This window comes from Triturus cristatus, chromosome 10, assembly GCF_964204655.1.
Source record: "Triturus cristatus chromosome 10, aTriCri1.1, whole genome shotgun sequence".
Classification (NCBI taxonomy): domain Eukaryota; kingdom Metazoa; phylum Chordata; class Amphibia; order Caudata; family Salamandridae; genus Triturus; species Triturus cristatus.
Genome location: NC_140593.1, coordinates 1,060,578,156 through 1,060,606,134, shown reverse-complemented (window position 1 = coordinate 1,060,606,134; position 27,979 = coordinate 1,060,578,156). Strand labels below are relative to the sequence as shown.

Sequence of the window (27,979 nt, the reverse complement as noted above, 5' to 3'; positions counted from 1 at the left end):
CATTTTATGCTCCTGCTCCTCGCACTGCGAGAAAGCAGTGGGGCGATGCTCCTCCACCCTAGTGGAGGAGCCGCCCCTGATTGGCATACCACACAACATTTTAACAGGCTTAAGTGACATATAGTCCACTCACTGAGGGAAATACAAGTGCACGTCATATGAGAATAAGATGACCTTGTATAGGTACAGTCACTTTTAACTGCACTTGCTATTAATATGTCACAGCTCTCCTTGACCAGTTAATGACCATCAGGTTTCTGGGGATGCGCTGGAAAGGATAGATTAGCCATTAGAACCAAGCATATGGATTCTGAAGCCTGATCAAACTATACCATAGATTATGATACACTGGTTAAGGAAGAAGATGATGAGTCCAAAGGGTGAAAAGCTGTTTCACACAGCTTCAGCCAACACAGAATGTTGACAGGGGTACCGTAGAGTGTTTGAGAGTTCCATCTGACTTGCCTGGAAGCAGAGGTGCAATTCCTTGCTGGTATTGACATCAAAATTGAGAAGACAACATTCATTCTTCCACCTCTTACACCAAGGTGCTATCCTTCTAGTCTGATGCTCTCGAAAACCCACCCACTTATGTTCAGACAGGTTGAGATGCTTCACGGCGCGTTCGATAGTCCTTTTCCTCACATCGTGGCGGTCTAGCTCTTTTCCAGGGCATTTCATCTATGAAGTGGTTTTAAGAATAGAAGAATGCATGAAGTGTTGTTTTTATCACCGTGTGATTTAAAGGTTTTGCTACAAAAAGACTGTTATTCTGTCTGGAAAGGTGCATGCGAAGATGCCTTCAAGTTCAATTGTCAAAGCTTTCCTTGTTCATGGTATAAAGGCAGGATCATTTCGAAAGAGGTCTTGAGCCCTTCTTCTGCAGGCATCTTTCATTCTTTTTGTGATAGTGTTTCTGTTTATGTACAGAGAAGAATGTTGCTTCCACTTTGTGAGAACATGTCAGTGTTTAGTGGTCCACTCTTTTGCATGATTACACTCATTTACTGCTGTATAATTGCTGTGTTTTGACTTAAATTCTAATATTTTCCTGCGAGTGAGCATTTTAGGTGGCTGCCTGTGCAAGACAGATCTGACAGAGAGGTTTATGTGGGTTGCATGACTACAGCATCAGTGGTGTGCTGTGTGTACTGTACAATGGCTACACTGATATTTTTTGTACCTTTGTACTTTGAGGTAGCAGACTGGCTGAAAAGGAAAGGATTTCAAGCAGACCTTCGTGACCAGCTTTTTCGCTTGATTTTGTTCATTTCTTTCTGAAGTATTATTTTGAAGTGTTTTCCTGTTTCAAGTGTTGCTCTTTCTGTAGTTGTCTTGCTATTTCATGTGTGTGGTGGTACTGACGTGAAGTGGTGTCTTCATATCAACATTCTGACTCTCCTGTGTTCTCCAGCCATTTCTGCTCACCATTTCAAATGCCACTCATCAACATGGGGAAAGGTTTCACACTCTGGCAATAGCAGGTATTAAAATTCCACTTTAGGTCTGGCTTCGGAGAGCTTTAACTGTTTACTAGATCTCATGTACATACATAGAGAGGGGCTATCGGTTGTCTACCTTTGCTAAAGCCATTGGGAGTATGGACTCTCAGTAGTGATGTATGGAATTTTGCAGATTGTTACTTTATAGTAGTGATAGGGAAAGGAGTCTGATTCCAGGATCACAGCTGAAGAGCGAACCGCTGGTCCAGCTTTATCGAGGAGAAGGCCATTGTTAGAGGGCTCCAACCAGCGCTGGAGTCTTCACTCCAAAGGTCGCTGAGGCTAATCTTAGAATTAGAATGATATGACATTTTGATTATGGCTTCCACATTCAGGATCAGTTCTGAATGTCAGCCCTCCCAGGCAGAAGGAATGATTTGCTGTGTCCTCACTTGGCATCCATCTTTGTAAGGCTTGTGATGTGTTGGATATCACTGAGTGAACACCAGTCCTATAGAAGGAAACACTACATATGACATGTATGCATTTAGAACATAATCTGTCATGGTGTGCAACAAAGTATTTGCAAGAGCGCCAGCATCCCAGAGGCATTTAGCTTACCTATTGTAAGTGCCTGGGCATGCTGATGCCTACCTCAACAGACATGATCACATCTTATTGAGGGGGACACCTAGGCTATCATCCGAAAATAAGAACCATTTAATTTATAGCATTTATTGTCATACTGTTAATGCATAAGATGAACTATGCATAGTATAATTTCAAAGGAATCAATTCCCTTCATTCTATGTTATCAATGCATATTATGAGCTTCAAATTATTTGATGCCAATCAGTTTATCCTTAATGTTGACAATTTCAGGACATATTCTTTTAATATTTTTTTTAAAGTGGGTCCTTCTTCATTTATTTATTTAATTTTTCTGTTTTCTCTTGTTCATTCTTGAGTCACTTTAAGAGCATTATAATTATTATTTCCAGTTATAGATGTTTTTTCCTCTTCTAGATGTCCCTGCCTTTGCCATCATTCCTCCTTTCACTCTACTGAAGAATGTAATTCTGCTTTCACCTCCTCTCCCCCCAATTGCCTGCCTAAATCAGGGTCTATCTATTTCAAAATCATCTAACCAACCAACCCTTTCCAGAAATGCTGCTGGAACCTTTCCAAATCAACTTCAGAGAAACACCTGGAATCTCTCTTTGCTGGCCAGGGGCATTGGACATCAGTCTCAGATGTGACCTTTTTTTCCTTCATTTGACACCTCTCAGGACTGAAATCTTGAATGATATGAATGCTTAAACTTTAATTTTCCTCTGGACTCGATTTTCATCTTTAGTAACAACAGCCAGTCAGCTGACAATAATGTAGAACAATCTGATATTCATTTTCTGATCAATCGTTCATCCTGGATTGTTATAACCTTACCTCCAATGTATATGGCTATCTCAACTTCTCTGAATCATCTATATCCTCCTTATCTCTTAATTCCTCTGTCACATCCTAGGAGATGGAACCTGGATCCATAACACGTGATTATGTTCTTTCTATCCAAACTACACTCATCTAATCTGACTGACTCAAATATTCCTCATCTCTCTCCCTAGAATATTTCTACTCCTTAAAAAGCGGCAACTTGGAACTCTTTTTTTTGTTGCAGCTTTATTTAGCATGAACTCACCAAAAATGTATTGGAGCGCTTTACAAGAGCACCAGTTTTACATTACACAAGGTCACATTCATTGTTTTTGGGCATAGAGAAATTAAGTGATTTGCTCAGAATCATATGATGTTGAGGCAACAGCGAGACTCAGACCTGATTCCACGGTTCCAAAGTCGGCAAAGTCTTTGGTCCTCTATTTCTCTCTCTTTCACTCTCCAGTTCACCTTAACCAGCCATTCACTTATTTCCTACGTCCTAGAACTCCCAACTGTCTTTACTAAGTCCCTTTCTAGTTTCTTTTGATCCATTACCTCTAACTTCTTTCTTCAAACCGTATAATTGATTCTAATATGTAATTCACTTTTCAAAGTTTACTTCCCCTGCACCAATCTTTCTTCTACGTTTTGTTCAGTTAAATCACTTCCTCATGAACCCCATGTTTTCATTTTCTTTCGACCAGTCCATCCAACTACCAAGAACTCTCTCCCAAGTCACATCTCAGTAATTTGGTTACCCCTCCTCACTGTAGGAAAATTAAGCTTTCTGCCTCAGCCTTTCTAAGATATGTTTCATTGCCCTGAGCAGGATTAGTCCAAGCTTTCAGATTTCTTACTTTCTCCACTTAATGTACGTAACCCGAGCTTTGTCCCTCTACGTATGTCAATATTAGCCTGGTCAACTCTTCTAATATTATGTACTGCGGACACAAAGTTAATATTATTTTTCATCTGATGAAGTAAATGTACCTCTATGTTTAACATTCCTTAAACTCTGCAGTCTAATGACTCCATATTATCTCACCCTGCCTCCAATATAATTGGCGATCAAACTGTTAAACATAATATGCCACCCTGCCAGTCACAATTCTTGGTCAAATCAAATCAACTAATATTCTTTGATTTTCCTAGGAAATTTTAAACTGCTTCATGGGGAGACTAATGACAATGTAGGCAATTAGTGTATCTCTTTTGTTATAGAGCAATGATCTCACTCCACACTTCCTTAAACATGTTTGCCTTCTCCTTCCAACATAGCACAACTTAAATTATCCACAAGCCTTTATTAGGAATATATAATTAAAGTGCATGAAATCTCTTATCAGCTGCTAAGGATCGACTTATAAAACTCTTCAAAGTAATTAATTTGGCTAGCCTTTCTCCATTATCACACAATCAATGTTCTAGATGAGAAATGCAATCAATTTGCCCTCAATTCTTTAATGAGTATTGAAATCTCTCTGCGTCCTCTCTTGAATGCTGAAATAAACACAAACATCTCCAGAATGCCACAATGAATCCCAACAATCATTTCACTGATTCAATTCATGGCGAGCCATTTAAGGACCTGAGTTATCACTTGTTCTATTTAACCAAACCTAATGGATGTGTCTCTTGATCATGATGTCTTTCATGGTTGCCTTATTGCCTTAAAATTGGTCTTACCCCTGTTGAAGAACTCTCTTCTGATGGCAACAAACCTAACATTACCAGCCGCTTTCAGTACTTCCTTTCTTTGCAAAGGTCATTTACGCTTTAAATAAATTCACAAACGGAATTGCATATTTATAACAATTCAACCTTAGGTGAATTTCATTAGGGTTTTACACTGGATCGTAGTAGAGAGACTGTCTTACTTTAGGTTGTGGATGTCTTACACATTCCTAACACTGAAACGTTTAGTGAACTTATTCCTCTTGACTTATCTGCTGTCTTTGATACTGTCATTTCATCTACTCTTGTTTGTACTCTTAAAGACTATGGGCCTCATGTAGGTAGCATACCAGTTACCACTTCTAAAATACCGAACGTTACCGAATCGGTATTTTAGAAGTGGTAACTCGTATGTAGGTAATGAGTCGGTATTTTTTACCGATTCGTTACAATTCGGTAATTACCGAATCGGTATTTACCGATTCGGTAATGAGGCATACCTTCCCATTGATGGGAAGGTATGCCTCATTACCGAATCGGTAAATACCGATTCGGTAATGGTGGAGAAAATGCAAGGGTGGCAGGGTGTCACATTGACACCCTGTTGCACCCCTGATTCGGCCATGTGTGCACATGTGGCACACATACATGCCCTAAGGGCATGTATGTATGCCACATTGCACACTGCTACGCGCTTCAAAATGCATACACACATACATTAACTATTTACCACCAACTATAAGTTGGTGGTAAATACCGACTCCTAAACACACCCACACACTCCCCCTACATATCATTTCTGGAATCGGAATTTACCGATTCGGTAAAACTACCGAATCGGTAAAATTACCACATCGGTAACGTTACCGATTCGGTAATTTTACCGATTCGGTAGTTTTACCGAATCGGTAAATTCCGATTCCAGAAATTGACCCCCTACATACCAATAGCCAAAATACCGGTCGGTAACGGTATAATTACCGAAAATCGGCCGTTACCGACCGGTATTTGGCTACCTACATGAGGCCCTATATGACTATAACCATTGTATTGCTCTTCTACTCGTTAATGGGTTTTCTTCAAAGTAAATTAAAATGTGTAGCTCCTCTTCCAACATGGTTAGCTTGCTACAGCTCTCTTAGTTTCTCACGTTCAATATGGCTCTTTTTGATTCCGTTTGGCATACTTGGAATCTGCCCCTGTTTTGCATTACTATCCGCAACCCGTCATAGCATTATTGTTATTGTTTACCTTTTATAGGACTGTATTTCCAATACATGCCATCCAGTGAGTCTAGTGCTTAACCTGGTTAGACTTTTGATCATCTTGGACTTCGGTAAGACAGTCTAACTCTCTGCTCTTCCTTCATTCATGGCTATTGTCCGTAGCCTACCACTGGTATGAGGACGTTCTTGCATTGCCTTTCATTCATTTCCAGTATTGAGGCACAGCTCCGGTTGGGTCCTTTTGCATTGATCTGTATAATTTACCTTTATCTTTTTCTTCATTCTTTACCCATTATATCTTCTACCTTCATTCCTTATGCACCTTTCATCTATGGGTATAGTAAGTTCACCATTCTTTATTTCTTTATTTTTATTTTTCATCTTTTGGCCGTTCCATTTTTCATCTTTTGTCATAGCTCTTCTTCCTCGTTTTTCATATTTCTTTCTGGTGGTCAGCTCTTTTATGCACATGTAATATTTGTAATGTATTTGTGAAACTTGTGTATATTTAAGTTAGCATTTGTAGAATAGTGACATATAGATACAATGTATTTTGTTTTTACAGAAGAAGTACTTTGGAGGTGGCTCTCCTGAGGAAGGCAGTTTATCTGCCGAAACGCGCGTTGAGACATCTTGGAAACCACCCTTCAGATATAGAAATCCATGAGATTTAGTGCTGTAATCATTTCCCTAATTTATGTGTGTCAGACATCTAATGAATTTAGGATGCTGACATTCTATCATTCACATCACAATAAGAATTAGAGTATGAAGTATGAGTGTCTGGATGAATGATCATAGTTAGAATGTATTACAGCCCGTGTTCTGTCATTTATATGTTTTATATTTAAAAAAAAAAGACTATATATCCAAAAAAAAAACATGCATTGTAATAAGTAATTTTGTATTTTTCTATCTCTAGTGTTTAGATTTTGTATGAAGTAGCCTTAGGAACTTCACAGCATAGTTTGCTACAGAGAACATTGCAATGTTCAGTTTTGATGTTTACTTCTGCTTTTCTTTCCCTCCTCATTATAACTGTTTCACCCATACACTAACTGTAGACTTCCTCTTTGCCCTAATACGTAATAGATTCCTGCCCATGATGATTCTATTTCTTTTTTTTATCACCTTTGTAGGTATTGACTATTTCTGCGTGTTTTTCTTGAATCACTGTGGTAAACATGTGATTGTTTCTACTTGTTCTCATTTTTAGGTTTCACCTACAGTGCGCATGCGTTGTCAGTGAAAGCTATTCTTTATAAACAAAAAAACTTAAAAACGGGCTTCAAGCCCACCCATTACTTACCAATACTTACCATTAATTTGCTTCCACATCACTCTCTTTTACTTGCTTCTTATTGATAACGCCTCCAATGGGCTATTCACCTTCCCTTGCATTCCTCCCAAGGCTTCTGTCCCTCCCTTGGAGCATGAACCTAGCACAGCTTCCTGTTTGCGGCCAGTGTCCTTTCACCGGCCGTGTGCTGCTCCAGGTAATTTGTTTCTCCCTTTTGGACAGGTTCTCTATAGGAGTACATGGTACTGTAGAGTCTCCCTACCCCCGTCCTTCTCCCTCTCCCCTCCCATCCGCCTTGCTCCCCAGTCCTCCTTCTGCTGTTTGCTTCCCTGTCCCTCTCCCGCTCTTCATTGTTCGTTTTAACCTCCCACGCCCTTCTCTCGCGGCCCGTTGCTTCGTCCTACCTCGTGTTGCTAGCCTTCTCATACGCGCAGTTTTTAACCATGTTGCACAGCAGCGCTGGCTGCTCTGCAGCATGGCTTAAAGGGAAAAAAAGGCAATATGACGCTTTTAATGCTGGTTTTCTTTTTTACTTTAAACCATACTGCACAGCCACTCGCTGCTTTGCAACATGTCTAAAAAACATTGACAAAAAATATTGATCCTGCATAGATGAAACCTATGCTTAAAGTTAATAAGTATATGGACACCTCTTGAGAGTGGCAGTTGCTTGCACTTGCTGGAAACTTCATTAGAAAGAAAAACATAGCAAACATGATGAAAGGTTAGTTGTTTCCAGCACATTTGTATTCTGGGGGAGTTGACTGTCCACATAAATCTGCCTGTGCTCGTAGCGGCACTAAATAACAAAACAAAGTATTTTTTTATTTCAATATAGTTTTTTTATTGTTTTTTTTTTACAACATTTAACATATAAACATCAGCGCATTGTCGTTACAGGGTTGCAGCCCTCATTGGCTGTGTTAATGGTAGTACAGTTTCACAATAATATGAGCTTGACTGCCCCCCTATCCACTGTCGCTGTAAGAGGAGAGGAGTGTGAGGAAAGGGGAAAGGAGAGAAAAAGAGGTAGCATACAGAGTTTTACTTTCTTCTCGTTAGTGTCTTGTTCCTGTGGGGGTGTGATACAGAGGCTATTGTTTCATTTTGTTAGTACTCTTCATGGCGGTTCATATGGGTCTAGGAGCTCGTCCAAGAGCGCCCACATTCCCCTGTAGGGTTGTCTCCATGGTGAGTTTCGCAGGGCAGTGTTTTCAGCGGCTCTAAGGTACATCACCCAGTTGAGCCACCCCTTGAAAGTTGCCTTGGAGGTGTCTTTCCACTTGGTGAGTACTATTTTAACTGCCGCTGTTAGTAGGAGATCCAGTAGGTCTCTGTCTTGTTGTGAGTCTAACTCTGTGGTCATGAATGCGGTGGTGAGGGTAGCAAAGTCTGCTTTTAGTGTGCATCCTAACGTCTTATTTATGAAGGTGAATATTTTCTCCCCAAATTTTTTTACTTTGGGACAGTGGTAGATAAGGTGTGCCAGGTCCCCCTTTTCCTTGTCTCAATTCCAGCACTGGTCATTTTCCCTCAGGCCTAGAGTCGCCAGGCGAGCCGGGGTCCAGTATGTTTTGTGTAGGAGTCAGAATTTAGTCTGCGCTAAAACCGAGGAGATTTTGTTTTGCGTGGGGGAGGCCCAGAGGAGTTCTTTCTCGTTGAGTGTGGAGCCGAGTTGTTTCTCCCAGTAAGTGATTGTTTTGGCGTTAAGTTTGGAGGAGCTGGGTCGTAGTAACCTGTAGAGGTGTGATACCTGGTGGCCTATTCTGTTGAGGTTCGCCATGTATTGGATGATTGAGGGCTTGTGCTTTGCGAGTTTCGCAAAGTATTGGAGTTGCCAAAATAAATAAAAATAATCTTAGATGAAATTAATCATACATATTATTCTAATACTTATTTGTTGCACATACATTAAAAATCAGTCTGGATTTTACTATTTGGTGGAGTTAAGTAGCAGAGGCCGACATCATAATTTCTCCTAGAAACCTACATTCCAAATGTACATTGTCTGCAAAAGGATTGCAATTAATGCCGCTTATACTGGGAAAGTGGCAGAACCTACCAACTCCAATCATGTGCATTCTTTGCTTTTTTCAATGTCAGCATTTCTTAATGTCTTATTAAGACGGAATAGAATTACCTCTAATTATTTATCATCTGTTCTTCCTGCCAACTCCATTTGCTTCGTTTTACACGTTAATCTTGCCAGGTTGAAAGCCTTTTAGGCTGATCTCGGTATCGACTGGATGTATTTGTCATCTTTGGTATCCAGTCTTACACATTACTGTTGCTGGAGAACTTCTGGGCCTTACATGACATAATCTCTTGGTCCGGTCGTCAAAGATTTTTCTCTATTGGTCGTATGAACCTTTTATAGCTGACATGAAGCATTGAAAGGGAGAAAATATCAATAATACTATTTAACTTGTGAAGCCCATGTGATTCTACAGTAAGGACCAGTAATGACTGAATAAAGGGTTTTATTTGGTTTACCAATCAATCCAGTAAATATGAAAGCCAAATGCGAATTCAATACGTACATTAGTACAATAGACAAAGTGAACTATCTCAGATGGTTGAGACAACAGAATGAGGTACAGAATTGTGATACCTTGAATTATTCAATAACAGATAAAAGTGAGCAGGTGTTCCATAAAAAAAACATACCTTCTGTACTCTAAACACGGGCCAAATATAGAGTCGTCTATCAAGGGTCTGTAATTTGGTAGCTTAGAAGAAGGTGTCAGCATGATCAGACTGCAGTAGAAGTCAAAACCAAAAGGAAATAAGTGTTTGGCATAAAGCGTCACATTTGTATGAATAGGACAAGTAGGGAGGGTTCTACTTCTCTAAGCCTAAAGGGACCTGTCCTAACTCAAACTATGGGAACAGCAATATCAAAAAGTAACAGGAGATTCAGAAATGTCTTATCTCTCTCACACCACCAGGAACCTACTTGAGTGTATCTGCAATATAGCTCCGAATTCCCAATGCATCAAACTAAGGCTCTGAATTCCCAACCCATCAAACTAAGGCTGCCATTTTTAGCCTTGAACATCTTGCCATCCTAGTACACGATGAATAGAAAGATACTTTTGACCATTGTCCCTGCACATTCACTGTCAAATGTCTCTCAGGTCTCTCTATCAGTTGTCTAACACATACAATAACCCTTTCTCTAGCCATTGAAATAATGAACCTGCAAAAAAAGAAACGCATGCTAGCAAGCAAAACACATTTCAACTGAGGCCTGTAATCAGGATAACTTTAGTTCAACATTCAATGTGTACATCGAAGAAACGGCTATACATGCACATGTGTAAATTTAAAAGAACTGCAAAATGTGAGCAAAAGAATACATGTTTAGATAGGCAAATATAACTTGAAATGTAAGTGTAAACGTGAATGAAGTATACATGATTCATGTTTTAACTGAACATTAGTGTACACACGTATACAAATCTGTAGTTCTACACTGAATGCATCTCAATAACGTGTTTAAAAGTTTCACACCTGTCAATAAAGTTAAGGCACCCAATAAATACAATGTCATATGCATGTATATAATTGCATTTATGTGACGTGTCAGGGTGGAGCCTAAATTACACCGCTCCACAGTTATTCCGTCTAAGGGTTTAACAAAGGTCCCTGCAGCACACTGGTTCCCCGACCCATCAGGGAGGCCGATTCAGCCCAAGGCCTATGAACATTTGTGAGATATGTGAGAATCAGGGGCCCCTCATTACATTCTGCTGGGGGGGGGGGGCATTTTGTTTTATGCCTTGATTCCATCCAGCCAAGTGCAATAAGCTGTTGTAATTGACATATCTAAAGGGGATAAATTATGTCTCTTGATGTGACGTTCATCAACAGGAACCTGCCATATAGGCCTAGCCAAATAGTGTTGGAAGCATGGTGTATCATCTCTCATCTTTTTTTCTTCATATGATGCTGTTTGCCAGATCGCTCATTGCTTTCAGGGACACCATGTTCAAGTCCTCAGCGTTGTCTCCAGGTTACTCTAAGTGGTTCACTTGAAGTGAACCAAGACTACAACTTCTAAAATGCATTTTACTCCCCCTCCCGTTCCCTCAGGTCATCCACTCAAGGCAACTTCCAGATCCCACGTTTTAAACTGACGAGAATGGGCGGACGCTCCTTCTCCGTTGCTGCGCCTAAGCTGTGGAATTCTCTTCCGACCATGCTTAAACATGAACCATCTTTGTTAAAATTCCGCAAAGACCTCAAAACCTGGCTCTTCTCCCATTAACAACTCTATGCGTAATCTCTATTCTATTGGCGCCGGGAGACCCCTTGTGGGTAGCTGCGCGCCTTATAAATCTAATTACAAATACAAATATGCTAAAGAAAAAGCCAGGACTGAAAATGCTGTCCCTTATTCATATGGTAATCTTGGAGGACGCAGACAGCTTTTACACAGACATGGTTAGCTTTACCTTCAAAGTTTGAGGAGTTGCATATGGCATGTCATGTCTATCTTTTGTGGTCAAGGCTTTGGTTTGCAAATACTGAGAAATGTGTTGAAAACACTTCCATGTGTCACTTTGACCATTAGCTTGTGAGGTATACTTTCAAAGTTTTCTTTATGACATATTTGCTCGCCCATTCCCTGACAGGAAACACTTTCAAGTTCTTTCTCACAGTTGCTTTGATTTACTTCTTTGTTCTTTTTTCCTTTTTTAGTTTATACTTTCATGGGAGCATTTTGGCTTCAAAGGTGCAGTATAAATTGATATGGGTAGCTATTGACAAAGCCATTTCGCCGGCCTTTACACCGACCCTGTAGACTTCTAGGAATAAAATCACTTTAGAGCTGTAATAAAGATACTACCCAGAGCTTTTAATAAAAAGCTAGATAATTAGATTTTTTGTTTGTTTTTGTGTTTTTCGTTTCTAGGATTAACAAGGTAACGCGCTGCTTTCAGTGTCCGCTCAGTGTAAGTTTGATAGAGTGACAGGCTCGTGGTTTAATATGTGCTAATCAGAGCTTTTAATTACATGTCTACCAATGAATCGATCATTTAAGCAGTGTCTCGTTCTGACTGACATTCCCGCTGGCAATCTTTTTAAGGCACTAGCGTGCCATACATATGAAGCAAAAATAAATGCCTGTTTTGTAGCGTAAGAGAGAGGCACTGATGTTTCCTTCCATTGAAGGCTATTGATTTTTGGTTTAGCTTGCATCATAAATAGAGACTGGGAAAAGTATCACTCAACGATTGTTTACATGGCAGCCAGAGAATCAATTTACTCTTAGTTTAAATGGCAACCTTTGCTGCATCGATTTTATCTAGGACTCCTGTTTGTCTCTGCAAGACTAATGTGCTACCTGAATCTCTAAACAGACAGGATTAGAACTGTGGCTGAGAGTGGCAGAAAAGGGAGACCATCTCTAGGCAGGAACAAATTCTTGTGAAAATTGTGTGTTGGGCATGTCTTGGTAGTAAAATAAAAAGAGGTGAATTTAGTGGTTTAGACATTAGACATTTGAAACAATAAAGCAAAAATGTGTTTGTAAACCCTAATACTACTGCAGAAAAACTTTTGTAGTTTGTAATGCTGCTTGAGTTGTTTTTGTGAATAAATTAGTTAGTTTAAATTGAGTTATCGGAGCGTTCAAAAAGTAATGTGCTTGTGCGATGAAATCCTTTTGTGGTATCGTCCCGTTATTCTCAACCCACCCGATGTTTCCATCTTATGGTTGGATCCAATCTGAATGTTGAGACGGAAAAGGAGCGTGAAGGTGGGAGAATTGCAAGTTGGCTGATGGAGGTTATGGTAGTGGTGCTTTAGGAATAAATACTTATTCATTATCGAAGTCTCTCTGTGAATCTTTATTGTGGGACTTGACACCTTTAAAAAGTGACTTTCCTAATTCAAAATAAACTTTACTGAGAAAATTGTTTAATACCAGTCAAAGCAATGAATACATAGATTTAGGCCTGCTTAGCAGGTGCTAAAGTACTTGCTATTTTAAGTGCAAAATAATGTTTTCAGATATAAAACATTTTCGGTGTAGTTGTGCCGCAAGCCTTTTTTTAAATTTATTTTAATAAGTTTATTGAACGAAGAGAAAAGCATACAGAAATTCATGGCAAAGTGTTCTTTAACAAAGAAGGTAGGCACTTTAACTTTTTTTGATAGCAAGTAAACCAAAGGATAACAAAGCTTATCTCCGATCGGATCGCAATAGAAGGCAGTTCCAGTATGTGGTATCAAGAAGAATTAATAAAGATGGTGAGAGAGGAAAAAAAGAGGTAGAAAAGAGGGAACATGGAGAAAAAGAGAAATATTCCACAATAAAAACTTACTAAAACTATAGGAAAATTCCATGGAAACATCATGGTAAATATACATAAAAATAGTAAATAGACAATGTATCGTAACTACCACAAGCAGTCTTAATATTTGAGTAGTCATCACTGAATGGTACTTCCATTCGGGTTTGGCATTTTCTCCCAGTCATTAGACTGTAAGTAAGACCCGTCCCTGAAAATATTTTCAAATAGTGGTCAATAGTTAGTAACCTGTATTATCAGCTGCAACTGTGGTAGAATCTAATAGGACACGTTACCACGCAAACTTTTACAACGCATGCCTTTACAGCGCCGTTTTTACTTCGCATTATCCATTAGAACGCATGATTTTACAACGTATGCCATCACAAGGCATGTTTAGAAACTACACTTACAATGCATTCCATTACAACGCATACCATTACAACGCATAATACTTTTAGGGCAGCAGTAGTGTAAGTGTTGGATAGTGTAGGGGCCAAAATTACTATTCCCACTCCAGTGAGTGCAACAGTATGGTAAGTGTTGGATAGTGTAGGGGTAAAAATTACTATTCCCACTCCAGTGAGTGCAACAGTAGGGTAAGTGTTGGTTAGAGTAGGGGTAAAAATTACTGTTTCCCATTACTGACCTTAATGCGTTGTAATGGCATGCGTTGTAGAGGCATGCATTGTAATGGCATGCATTGTAATGGCTGCGTTGTAATGGCATCAGATGTAAAGGATGTAACGTTGTAATGATTGCATTGTAAAGGTAGTGCATTGTAATGACTGCGTTGTAATGGTTGTTTTCCGGTAGAAACACTTTCATTGCTAATTCAGTGCCCTTGACAGCCTCTCTTTGGGTTTGGAGGGGAAGTGAGATATTCAGGAACTGCTTATCAATGGATTGCTACAGATCTTGTGTCAATTTCCAGACATGTTAGAAGATTTTACGGATATTAGGTCAAAAACTTCATGCGAAGCTCCATCTAGCAAGAGCACCAGTTTCTAAGTTCAAATTTATTTCTAGTAAAAGGAAAAATATGGCATCGCAAGTATCTGCCGCTCCCTACTGGGTTAGCTTTGTTAGCTGCCTCATTATCAATAAGCAAGGCAAGCTCACTTTACATCCACTATGGCTATAGCAAATGTTCTCCCACGTCTTCCATTACTTTCTTTTGAAAATAAGACATTTTCAGAAGAAATAGAGGGATATGGTATCAGCTCTGATAGCTTCAGTATTTCTCAGCTCCCCAATTGATGCACAAGGCAATTTCTTTGTCTAAATGTTCCATAGTGGAGGTTGAGGTTGTTGAAGGGAGCGTACTAATAATCGAACTCGTAACGTGTTTTTGTATAGCATAATAGCGTACCAAACCACACCTGCTATTTCTAGGTATTTAAACAACAGGTGTTAGCTCTTATCCAATTTAATGGAACACAATTTACTGACCTTGGAGGTTTGAGTAGCTGAGTTGGCATTGCAGATATTACAACTTGTGACTTGCCCCTCCCTAGGCGTCAGGGGTGGACATTCAACTCACTGAGATCTTCTTTGAGCAAACTAACACTTAAAACAAGCCTAGCAAACCCAGACGTTGCCAAACAGGGGCATCACAGTAGTTGGAACAATCTCCTGCTGATAACGGGATTCACTATCTATCTCTGTACGTAGTGGTGAGATTGTGTATAATGTACTCTGCTTATCTTGAGGTAATTCATCTCAGTAGTTAAAGGCTTAATAGAACTACTTATCCCAGCTTCTAGCTTCATATGGAAATGTGTTGAATATACAGGATTGTAAAATATTTAATTTAGGAAGGGGCTGCTCCCTTTATTATGGTACTAAAACATCTCTGTACGTTTAGCGTAATGGCCCCACCACAGATCAGTGCCTATAGGTGAACGCTGACTAAGCCAAAATACCTTGGCAGACAAAGAGATTTAATGTAGGTTGGTCTGAATGCAGCAGAATGAAAACAGGTTTTCCTATTTAGCATCAAAAAAAATGTTTGTAATTTGACTACTATTGAGTGATACAGTGTTCTGTTTCAACAGAAAAATGATAGAAGAAAGGACGATGCTTTAAAGCTCACAAATTTCATAGGGTTCCATGTTACACATCTGTAAGATCGTGTGCTAAAAGTCAGTGGTACACAAACCTGTGAAGGACAAGTGCCTCATTCAGAGTTAAGTGATAATGGAAAATCTTTTTTTTTTGTGGTGGAAGTGCTAAATCCTCTGGATAATCCACCAATTTTCCTCTAAAATAGAGGTTGTACGGTGGAGGAAAATCCAAGAGTGGTTTCTTTACTGGATGTAGCATCTCCCCCACAAATTAGTCCATTTGACATTATCAAATGTCTCCAAGTTAGCGCTTGGTATCTAACTCAGCAAAACATGAATATGGAACCTTCCTTACTGTTACAACTTGTGAAAGTATGCCACATTTTACCTACGGAGAGGGTCACTTAAATGGTTAATTATATAGTATGCAGGCTATCACTGATTTGTTCATTTAGTTTCATTCTTTCACTTTATTTTGAAAGTAAACATTAGATTCCTGAACCTGTAGATTGGGATCAACATACCTTTTATCTGATCTGAGAAACATGCGACAGTTTGGGACAGATTTTCTAGAAAATGATCATGAAAAGCGGTGAGATGTGTAAACACGATGAGTGCTTTTCTGAAGTTGTAGGAGCAGACACTTCTAGGCGAATAAGCCACGTTATAACGCATGCATTTAGAACGCATGCCATTACAACGCGGTCATTACAACGACCACGTTGTTAAATAGAAATACCATTACAACGCAATTACAAAGACTTGCTGTAGAGGGGCATTGGAACAGTATGATTTACTATTCCAACACCAGTCTGTACAACGGTAGGGAAGGTGTTGGTCTTAAAATCCAAGAACCTTCTGCCCCCTACAAGTCGTTGTAACGGCTTGCGTTGTAATGGCATGCGATGTAACAACGCGGTCGTTGTAATGACCATGTTATAATGGCATGCGTTGTTTCGCATGCGGGGTAAATTATGTTTTACTTCTGCGCTAAATGGTTCCTTATATGGAAAGGGAGCAGGACAAATGTTGACATTTTGTTGCGAGTCAATGCATGTTGCACAATGGAGTCACAAACGGTGGTGTAGAAGTATACATAGCAATAAAATATGTTAGCAATATACAAAAGTAAAGAACACTGAAATACCGGTGCCTGAAACCCACAGGGTGATAGAAAAATGCTTATATTTTGGAAATAAAATTTCCGAGCCTTTTTGTACGGGTGAAAATTGATCTATCTGAGCACAGCGGTGTACGGTGGACTGTGGAGAGATGAAAAGAACAGTATAAAAGAAATGTGTATCAGGCATCAAATGGTCAGCCAGTGTATAAAATTCAATTTATTTGTTAATCATGATCTCTCTAATACTTCTTGTGGTGGGGGCATCTGGGTCAGATGCTGTCTAACCTATGTCTTATATTTTTAATCAGAGTAGGTCTCATGGGATAGTTTACAGCTACGAACAAATGGTATCTAATAAAGCAGAACTGAACTTTCCAGACACATTTTGTTCAGTTCACGGGTATAAAAATACCTTCCCTATCTGTACTGTACAATGGTAAATGCACATGAGATAAGGTATGATTCTCCTCTCTGCTGCCTCTGGTAGGACAGTGGGTCTGGAGAAGGCGGGCTTTGCAGGCCTGAATGTGACAGAGTCCAGGATGAAAGAATGTTTTCTAGTCAACAGTGAGTGATGAAAAAACAGAAATGCCGTTTTCTTCATGAACACGGCTGCTGAGGTATCGAGGATGATGTATGTATGTTTGAATATGTTGAATTAATTTGGTCAAACTTGTGAAGCATCTAGGGAAACACGTCGAAATCTTTTGCTGTGTTTTTTCATGTTTTTGGAGTGAATTTTATTATCCATCTTGCTTATAGGTTCCCCCATACCTTATATTTTACCTCTTACCTCACTTACCTTGGTCTTACTACTTTTTTGTGCTTTGTATTCAATTCCCTTTCTGTTTCCTACCACGCTTGCAGCCTTAGACTTAGCTGTAAGTAAAATAAAATATTCGAACAGCTTAAAATTTTAATGAAATGTGTGGCCAACACAAAATATGTCTGGAGTTGATATATGAACCATTCTGTAAAGGTAAGAAAGAATAGCTCTGGCCATTGCACAGAAAGCAAACTTTTTCCAGGAAAATGTAGAACATATACTACGTCACCTAAACAGAATATCACAAGTAACAAAAGCGTTTGGATACAAGGGCTTTTCTGTGTGAATGTGTTTTAGCTTCGGCTATGTCAATAGCATTGAACTTAGCAGATGGTATTTCGTTACCCATTGAAACTCGGTATATCGTCAATGGAAAGATAAATGTCAGAGTTGACCCTTTTGCCTTTGAAGCCTATTACTTTCATAATACACTATTTTGAAGACGCGTGTCTGAATTTGTATTTGTGTTAAAACATTTTAAATCAGCGTAAAATCAGTGGTTGGAAAGTTCCTTCGCCATTGCGTTTCATTTTCGCTGCATGACCTCCGTTCGCTAAGTGCTGGGTGATTTTAATTTTTTTTTATTTTTATGCTTGGCTAGTAGCTTACAACTTGAATTTGAGTGCTGCACTCCCAGCTCTGTGCATGTGTGAGTGGGCAGACATGGTTTAATGTGACAGTGGTAGATGTAGAATTGACACACCATGCATGCATCCCTCCTCCAGACCCACATCATCCTGGGATTCTGTTTGTAGGCCCCTTGATCCTGTGGGACGTAGGTAGCCTTGAACAGAAGATCATAACCAGATCCTGGTAGCCAGAGGTAAGCATTTGGCTTAATTCAGCAGCCACACATCACTCATCTCCAGTTTTCTGTTAAGTGCTTTGAATATGAACCAAATTTTCAGAGCCTCAACTACCCAGGAACCCTGACCATTTTCGACAGCCCACACATACTAAGCAAACCTATTTGTTTATATGCAGATACAAAGGATTCTTAATAACAATAGAGAAAAACTTTCTCTAAATATTCTATGGTGCAGGCGCCTTCCACCTCCTGCGGGTGAACCGGGATTTTGAGAAGTTGGGTCTTCGGCTGCTGAACTTCACAATTTAAACCTTTCCTGGCACCCGTGGGGATAGTGGTAGCTTCATTCTTCCTTTCTATGCACCTGAAAAAAATGACATTTTGTAACTTCTATGTGTGCTGCATTAAGCAGCACACATAGAAGGGACAAAACGCCAGTTAAAGATTGTTTATGTGCAGGAAGGGGCACCTTCCTGCACATAAACAATCACCCCCTCAACGCAGACAGCCTTGCACTATGGTGCAAGCGTGCCTGCTTTGGTGCTAGGCTGCTAAATTTAGTGCCAGCGCAGGGACATACACAGGGCTGCACCATTTTGTTATAAATATGGTGTAGCCCGGCGCTTCAGAAGTGGCATAGCATGGCGTTAAGCCAAGGAGGTTAACGCCACGCTCCACCATTTTGTTGTAAATATGCCCCTTGGTTTGTGCAATCACTATTGTGCTTGGGCTCAGTAGGACAGAAGAGAGGCCCCCCGTGCACTCCTGCCCTCCAGCGGAATTCACTCTGTTCTGGTGTACGTTTGTGAAGGGGTGGAGACCGGCACAGCCAACTCTTCCGCACAGTGGCACCGCTGTCACGTTTTACCCCAGCCCCCACCCCTTCCTCTGGTGTTGCCACTGCACCCATTGTGCTGTGCACATCCGTATGCTACTGGTCTTGTCTTAATCATGCTGTATTTAGTAAACTGATCAATGAAGGGATTTGTGACAAGATGTCTGTGTTTCTGCAGTTGAAGGAATAAGCATTACAACATCCATCTTTTTTATGTTTGAAAAGCTTTATTCAAGGAAATGTTAATACAAAGACATCAGCATAGCCGTAAGAAATAAGCAAATATAAGTAAAATAACATAAGCAGGCTAATATCATATAGAAACGAGCAAAAGCATTTTATACAGTTTTTAAGGAGAAAAAGGGAAAAAGGGGAAGGAAAAGGAAGGGTAAAGAACTAAAAAGGGGAGAAAGGGAAAATGGTGATAACGTATTATGAAAAAAGAAGAAATAAATGTATATTCGAAACATAAGTGCTGTAAGCAAAATACCAATCAAATAAAGCTTAGAAGAACAACTATCACAGTAAATAAATCGTGTACTATTAATATAATAAAAGAAGAGACAATTTCCTCAAGGCGGTTAAAATTTTTCGGAAGTGGTACGTGATACATTCTTTCGAACCATCCGATCTAAGGATAAGGTAAGAGGCAACCAGAAGAGATCCCTATTGTGCGTAGGATTACAGGAAGAGGCAAAAGCAGTATCAAGCCTATGAAAGTGACAGAGAGAATTCGACCAAGAACTTGTAGACATCATCCATCTTTGAAGCAACCTCTCGTTGGAGTGGAGGCCACAAGCAGCATGTTACTCTTTTAATTCATTCTTGGATCTGCTTTTTTTCTCTTACTGCCGCCATCAAACCACTTGTTCACTTTCTGGCTTATTTGGTGGCCCTTTCCTTTGAGACTCCCCAAAATATTGGGCATTGCGGATTAAATAAATTATGTAGTCGCTAGCTCAGAATTTCAGCAGATGGGGGTCTAGACCAAGTGTTTCCAACGAGTAGCTCGCTAGCTACCAGTAGCTCTCCAGCTACCTGTTAGTAGCTCTCCTGTGTGCAGCACAACCTACTAATATTGAAGCTTTTGCTTGGTTGAATTGTTATATATATACTACAATTTAAAAGTATGTACTCAAGAAAAAATGTGTCAATTTTCTGAACTCATAAGCTGATATTTCTCGAAAAATAGTTGTGTTTTCAAAATGTTTTTAAAGCTGTTATTGAGTTGGGGCGGCTTATTACTCATATTATTACCTTAGTGCCAGGGGGGTTGCCGCTAAGGCTTTTATTTATTACCCATACATAGTCATTTCAAATTGTAATTGGATTTTTTACATTCATGCTGGAAACCCTGCCTCATGCACTGGTGTGATCACTGCTGATGATCTTGGATGGGGTGGTCAATATTACATCACTAATATTAGTAGCTCGGGATGATTCTCATTGAACATAAGTAGCTCTTATTAAAAAGAAAGTTGGAGACCCCTGGTCTAGACTATATGGTAGTAAAATACACACAGGTCTTGGATTTGTTAGAGGACCCAGAATATCTGCAGCCAGCAGTTATCCTGCAGCAAGAAGGCTCTTTAAATGTTTCTTGTACATCAAACCTAAATGCCAAACAAGTAATTCAACAATAACCCTTACATAGTTTCCACTGAATGAGGCACTAACTGCCTGCTAAACCAGTAAATAAAAAGGCAGGAAGCTGAGATGCTTATGAAGAACATGAGACATTTCTATTGATTGCACCAAAAGTGAAACTGTGGTTGCTGGTGGTTAAATTGGAAAAGCTGGCACTCTTATGCATGCATAGTGATTATGCTGCACTGTTGATGTGTGGGGGTTTCATATTCAGGGGCGGGGATCTGCTCTTCTTCAGGCTGAAATGCTTCTCACCCCTCCTACTGGGCTGCATTTGTTATTCGTCCCGCACGACAAGCCCCACGCCTCCATTTCATTATAAGAGCCATTGATTAATAACGAGTTAATAGTTTTTGCAAACAAGCTGAAATTGTTGATGGAACATCCTGAGATGCTGCCGCTTAGATAGCGCTTGATTGCTGCTCTTATTAATTACAGAATGCTAATTCTGCATTAGCGTCTCGTTACATGTTTGTTGATTCATACCACATTACACGGATTGTTAACATTAGTGAATGGGATGAGCTACCAAGAGCCAATTGAAAAAGGTTGATTCATGGGGAAGGGTGCTGTGCCATTTTCTGTGAACATAAGTGTTTGTAAAGCATCCCATTTTGTTAATAAAAGGTATGTAAATGGAAACATACCACGCTCTGCTAGATTCTACGTAGTATAATAAAACATTTGAATGTTGGGAGCTCCATTGAAGACAATGAAGTAGCTCAGGGCGTACAGTGGCTGGTATAAGCATTCTGCTTCATCTTCTTCAACATTCCAATGTTGTCTTTCTTTCTGGTTCTCCCTTTTTATTTAAAAATATTCTCAGTGGGTGGAATGTTTCAATAGTCTTATAGCCCTTCTGCCTCAGGCTATACTGGTTGTTAAAAGTCCTCTCTCTTGTTGTAGGCCCTTGCCGTAACTAGGGTTCACCGATATAGCCCTCACCAGCTGAATATAATAATGACTGTAACTTATAATTTTCGAAATGTCTTCTATGCTCTTATAGCACGACCCCCTGCATTTATGTGTACTTTTTGTCTGCACAGACATTTTAAATGGATGCTGATTTCTTTTTTTTTACTAGAATCAGCTTTTTTTAACTCTAGACAAACGGGTTAAATTTCAGCATTTTTTAGGACTTTTTTCCAGATGCTTTGGAATTTAAGATGGAATGGTAGTTTGGATATTTTGGTATATTGTAAGAAATACCAAAAACAGGTGGGTTTTTACCCCTTATTGAAGATAAAACATCAAATTTGCCTACCTATTTTTTCAGTTGTTATTTTAGCCCTATTTTTATTGCAACTTGCACTGATGCGAATCTATGCTAATAAAAAGAAAATAATCAACTTTATGCATAGACCGTAAAATCTACTGAGCCAGTCAAATTTGATAGTGCCATCATCAACAACAAAATTAGTCTTTTTCCTTTTTAAATCTTAAGGATCAGGTTTTGAGATCTTAACAGCTGAAATTGTTAATCTGTCAATGCACCACTAATTCATCTTGGATTCTAATCCTCCGCTAAACTCAATTTGGTTCTATTTTTCATTTTGAGTCATTTGACCCTAAATTGTTATGTCAGGTTGACTTTACTTGCATTTCCTAATCTCGCTAAGATTCATCAATTTCACTTTTTTTCTTGCACGTCCCTGGAAGATCTAAAACCAGTTTGGAATAGTAGCACTGAATGAATTGTTGAGTTTCCTTGACATTCTAAATATAAAGTCCCTTTCATGGTGATCACCTGTAAAGTTTGTTAACAGCATTCTTTTTTTATGTTTCTTTTATATAGATGTTCAACAGCAAATAAAATGTTTTTAGGGCTCGTCTCTGCGCATGCAGTGCACAGCACTGCTCGCGCAGGCGAGCCCTTTTGTAGGGGGTTTAGAAACGGACCCTGGAATCGCACACGCTCGTGCGTGTGCCTTTCCTTTTGGGTTCCGCTATTGGGCTTTGGGTGCGTGTTTTTTTTTTAACAGAGCACGCAATAGGCCAAAGTCGGATGCATTGCTCCGCCCATGGCCTATTGGTGTCTGTTACGCGCACCAAAACCCATATGTTTTCAATTATCGTGCCCAGACACGGGCGTGATAATTGAAAACACATATGGCTCGCAGTGGCACGCGCGCGCACCACTCGCGGGCATGTTTTTTTTTTTTTTTGTTTTTTTGCCTGCCTGACCCTGGGTACCTCTCTTTTCTTGGATCACAGTGTGAGTGTGAGTTTTACAATGTCACTCACTGAGGCCCACATTACTAGTAGACCAGGAAGGATGTGTAAATTAGCGCACTGCTTCAAAATGAGTATAGGAATTCAACAAGTGCAATACCTAGCTCTTATTACACGTTTTGCTCTCTAAAATAGACCATGAAGTATAGATGTTGGTGCTTGGCACACCATAATCCACATGTACTATTATTTACTAATCATTTTCTTCAAGTCAAAATTAGCAGATTTTCTGAGCTGAAATTTACTGGGGGAAATTGTGGGGGATGTGGTAATTACCACAAAACTTGTCATTTTGATCTCTGTGCAAACAGGAGTTTGCACAGAGACTATAAAAGAACGGGTCACTAAGCCAATCATATTAAGGTTTGAGTGTGAGTCTTATATCTTGGGGCACAGTTATTTATGAGAAGTGAGTCTCAGATATTGACCTCACTTGTATGTTGTGAATCCCACACGTCGATTACAGTCACACTCACTGGCTGTCACTAACCTCTTGGATCACAGTCTTACTATTGGCCAATCTCAATTGTCTCATTAATAGAGCAAAGGACCTTCGGCCATACTCCTTAAATGTCAATCTGTGACTCTTCACCTTGAAATTTTTGCTGGGGTCCTGCGTAGGTCCTGATATCCCATCTGTTTTCCTGGGGAGTTGGGAACTTAGTGGCCATGAGTAGTATTTCAAAAGATCCGTCTATTTAAGGTTGTCAATGAAAAAAAGACGAGTTTCTGCTGAGAAAAAGCATGTCTTCTTGCTTCTTGCTAGGCTTGGGCAGAATTTCAATTACGCCAGAGTAATCGGAGTATTTTCAGTAATTCCGCTTTGCTCTTTGATGCAGTGTTACCTATAATAATGTAATTACTCCTGCTTGCGTACTTAGGAGTAACTTGTGGGGGGGGGGGGGGGTAGAATCCCACAGTGAGAGCACATATTCTGTTGCATTTACCACTGTTTCTATTTTGGATGAAAAGAGGCGTTTTTGCTCTAAGATAAAAGCGCTAAATGCAGAACTACTCTTTTTGTGTAATTCTGCATAATCTCGTGCAATTTTTGGGTAATTTTGCATGATTACGCTACATAGAATTATACAAGTTACACTCACCGCTACCTTATGCCAGTGTCCTACTCCAGTGATGAGAAATCCTGATTGCAGAGAGGGGGAAAGAATGGAAAGAGATAGTGGGAGAACATTGGTGGCATAATGAAAAGAGAGGGCAAGGGAAGGATGGGAAAGAATGTAAAGAGATTGGGAAAAATAGGTGGGAGAATCAATAGAAATGGTGGGGGAAATAGGATAAGGAATAATGAAAAGAGAGTGGAGGAGGTAATGGAAGAATGAAAAACAGATTGGTGTGTATGCAAGGTAGGAATCACCATTATCGTCACTGTGTTACTAGAAACAAATGGAACTAGAACTATACGCGTACACAGGAGTCCACGAGCCCTGAAGTTCCCAGCCCTGAGCACAACACAGAAGCCGTCAGTTAACCAGACATAGAGACAATCCAGAGGAAGCGAAAGTCAATGGATGAGCTGACCCCTAGGTGTGCATCATGGGATGGAAGACAGGCAAAGAAAACAAAAATATGCAACTGATCGCACAACGTGGCAGACGTGGGGCCCCATTTACGAAAGTGTTGCAACGCTGGGGAAAACCAGCCATGCAACACTTTTCACTGCGACATCCTTGCAACACCATGGATGCGTCGTATTTACACTACGGCGCTCCATGTCTCAAGGATTGCACAGATACATCAGGAATCCTGACGTATCTGGTGGCATAGTAATGACGCATTGCTAGAGTGTGTCGGTAGCTTGGCGCAACTCCAGCAATGTGTCATTACACATGGGGCGAGTCCCATGTTTAAAAGACCCTGTGTCACTCATTACGCATGCGTGAAGAAGGCGTAAGGATTGTGACGAAGTCAAGTTGTAGGAGTGGCAGTCAGTGCACAGAATACAGGGCAACTGGAGGTAGATGAGAGGCAGCAGGCGGGAGGTCAAAATAAAACAGGCATTTGCAATGCAATAGGTCTCGCATTATAAAAGTTTGAGCTATTGGTGTTGTATTATTTAGCAATGCCAATAGCTCAAACTTTAATAATGCGAGACCTATTGCATTGCAAATGCTTGTTTTATTAATAATGGATTTTCGCTTCGGATTAAAAACTGTGTAAATAAAACTTTCAAGTTTGCTAAAACCCTAAACCTCTGTAAAGGTATTTGTTAAGCTGACGGATGTCTGCTTTTCATCCTTACAATGCGCTTGTGAGGTTTACCTTTACAAGGAAGCTGCGAATCATCCTTTGAGGAACTTACCTCACAGCAAGGGGAGGGGCGGTGGGGCGCTAGGCCTTGCTAGCGCAATAGTTCTGGCCTGTCCCATCTCCATCTCTTGTTCTGCTTCTCTGGTATGTCATGCGAGGCAGGGCTTTCATATCCTAAACATACATGTTACATGCAAGGCAGGCCTGTTGTAAACATTACTGCGTTCAATGTTAGAGGATGCGTGTGTGGGCGCGGGGTCTGGAAAAAAATGTTTTACCTGTTTGAATAGTAAAAATAACAGGTGTGATCGATCTAAGGTTTTCAGTTTAGAAACACAATGTTTTTTTTTGCCATTTAAACTTACAGGACAGAACACTTTCTATTTTAGTGGTGTAGGCCATCCAATCCCAGCTGGAGGGCAATATATCCCTGCAGAAATCCATCTTGAAAGAAAAAGTGAGAAGGACTATTAATATCCATGGCTTCTGCAAGGGGCATTTTATACCCATTTCCTTAGCCCGAGTGACCCATCCTTTCTCTGTAAGACACCGTTTTAATAAAGGTGTTTAAGGTCTCGGGGCAGAGGTGGGTTAGATGCATGGCTCCATTACTGAGATAATGATGCACTGAACTCTGATTACTGAGCAATTGACACCTTAAGGTGTGTGGAGAAGCAATTCATGAATTGTCATAAAAAAGCTTCGAGAATTGATAAAGCCATTTAGGTTGGATGGCTGAAACCATTTTAGATAAATTGGACTGGAGAAAGACTAGTTGGTTACTGATAAGTGATTAAATGTGTGGGGCTTTCTTAACTTTTGCTTTTCAAAGTCATGGCAGGATTCAAGGAAGATAACTGCGTGAAAACTAACCACCAGTGTGCCCGGGTGTTGGAAAACCACACTCCCACTCTGAAAGGGTGGTGGTGGTCTTCCGGACACACTGTGGTAGCTTGGCTCGAGTGGTCAGGAATCAGGCTCCGTGCTAAGCATACGACATACCCAAACAATAACCATGCGTGCATCCGTTCCAAAAACGACTCTACACCGTAAAAATTGTGAAAATATCTTTCTTTTCTCTTAGTTGCTGATTGGATAAAATAAATAACAATCACAATATACAAACTTTTTAAATAGTGCAGGTCAAATAAATACTGGCTTAATGATTCAATAAATAGGGGTGATCATAAATACTGAAGGCATAAATAAAAGTGCAATACATACAGGCAATTAAATATTCTGAGGCAATAAATACTGTAAACCAATAAATATTGTGCATCAATAAATACTGTGGACCAATAAATACAGTGAAGCAATAAATAGGTTAAATACAATAAATACAGTGCCCCTAATAAATACTTAAAAGCTGACAGTGACACTCATAGAATCAGATCACGTTTGAATTCCTAAGGGCTGATTTGGCCCAGGCACAGCTTGTGGGGATGTGGAAGGCTTGAGGGTGTCTACTCCCTGGCTTGGACAAGGCTGAGGCCTAAACTGAGGTAGATCAAGGGGGGGAATACCAGAGACCTGGCTCTCTCTCTCCACACAACCTCTCTAGATTAGTCCCAGCTCACCCCTGGCACAGTCAGGTTGGTTCCAGCACCTCCCTAGCCCCTTAGAGCAGTCTCTCAGGTCTCCACAGGGCCTTAGGCGCCCTCTACTCCACTTACTGCCCTTTTTCTGATGCTCCAACGCCGCTGGAGTCGTGTCGACGCCGTGAGGCGGTTCCAGTTCGATGTCGGCGGCCTCGGCACAATGTCAGTTCTTTGACGACGCCGGTAGGCGGCTCCGGTCTCGATGTTGACGGCCTCGGCTCGATCTCGACCTCCGATTCGATGGCGTCGGGCAGTCTTTACTCGATGTCGACTTCGGGCTTCTCCGGTCCGATGGCGACCTCGGATTCGATGACGTCGGCCGGCCTTGACTCGATGTCGACTTCCGGCGGCTCCGGAGTGCGAACCTCACTCCCGACCTCCGGTGCTCCTCTCCTTAGATTTCCGGCGACTCCGGAGTGCGACCTCCACTCCCGACCTCCGGCACGATTCTCTCAGGTTCCGGCGACTCCGGAGTGCGATCCTCACTCCCGACCTCCGGTACACTTCACCTTGGTCTCCGACGACTCCGGAGGGCGGACTTCACTCCTCCGATGACGCCGCTCACTCGACCTCGGGTGAATTCCTCCTCGACCTCTGGTACTCCTCACGACCTCTGACGGCGCCCTCTCTCGACCTCTGGCGGCTCCGGGTACGACGTCTGCTTTTCCAGTCAGCGCCGCTTCTCCACCTCGGGCTCCAGGTCTCAGGCTACTCGACGTCGGACTCCAGGGAAACCAGTTTCCAGGTCAGGATCTTGCTGTTCTCTGTTTCTAAGGCCTGTTCCTGCTGTCCAGGTCCTTAGGATGGTTTTTCTGGCTTCTTCCCACACAGGGCTCCAGGCTGGGCTCAGTCAGTAGGGACTAGTATCAAGGGTGGGTTTATGGACCCCACTCCAGGCACAAGTTTCCACCCCTGCTGCTTCACTCCTTCCTCCTTCAAGTTTCTGCTGCTCACTCTTCACCAGTCAGGTGCCAACTGCCAGCTCCAACTGCCAACCCTCTGTCTTAGCTTCCCAACATTCTAAACCGCCTCCAACTGTCACAGGGTTCTGGAATGTTCTGGAAGGTGCTGGTAGGTTCCAGTGGATGCTGGTGATGTCACAGGTGGCCACCATTTTGTGCTCCAGGCCCTCAGACAGAAGTTTCAGGGGTAGCTAAAATGGCTCCCTGAATCTGCAGCAACACTAAAAACGAAAACA

General features: G+C 40.8%; 1 protein-coding gene across 2 annotated transcripts in view; it reads left to right on the top strand.

Moving 5' to 3' along the window:
- SDK1 (sidekick cell adhesion molecule 1) overlaps window positions 1–27,979 on the top strand; it is a 2,285,003-nt gene that overhangs the window by 631,262 nt on the left and 1,625,762 nt on the right. The gene's annotated exons all lie outside the window — the stretch shown is intronic.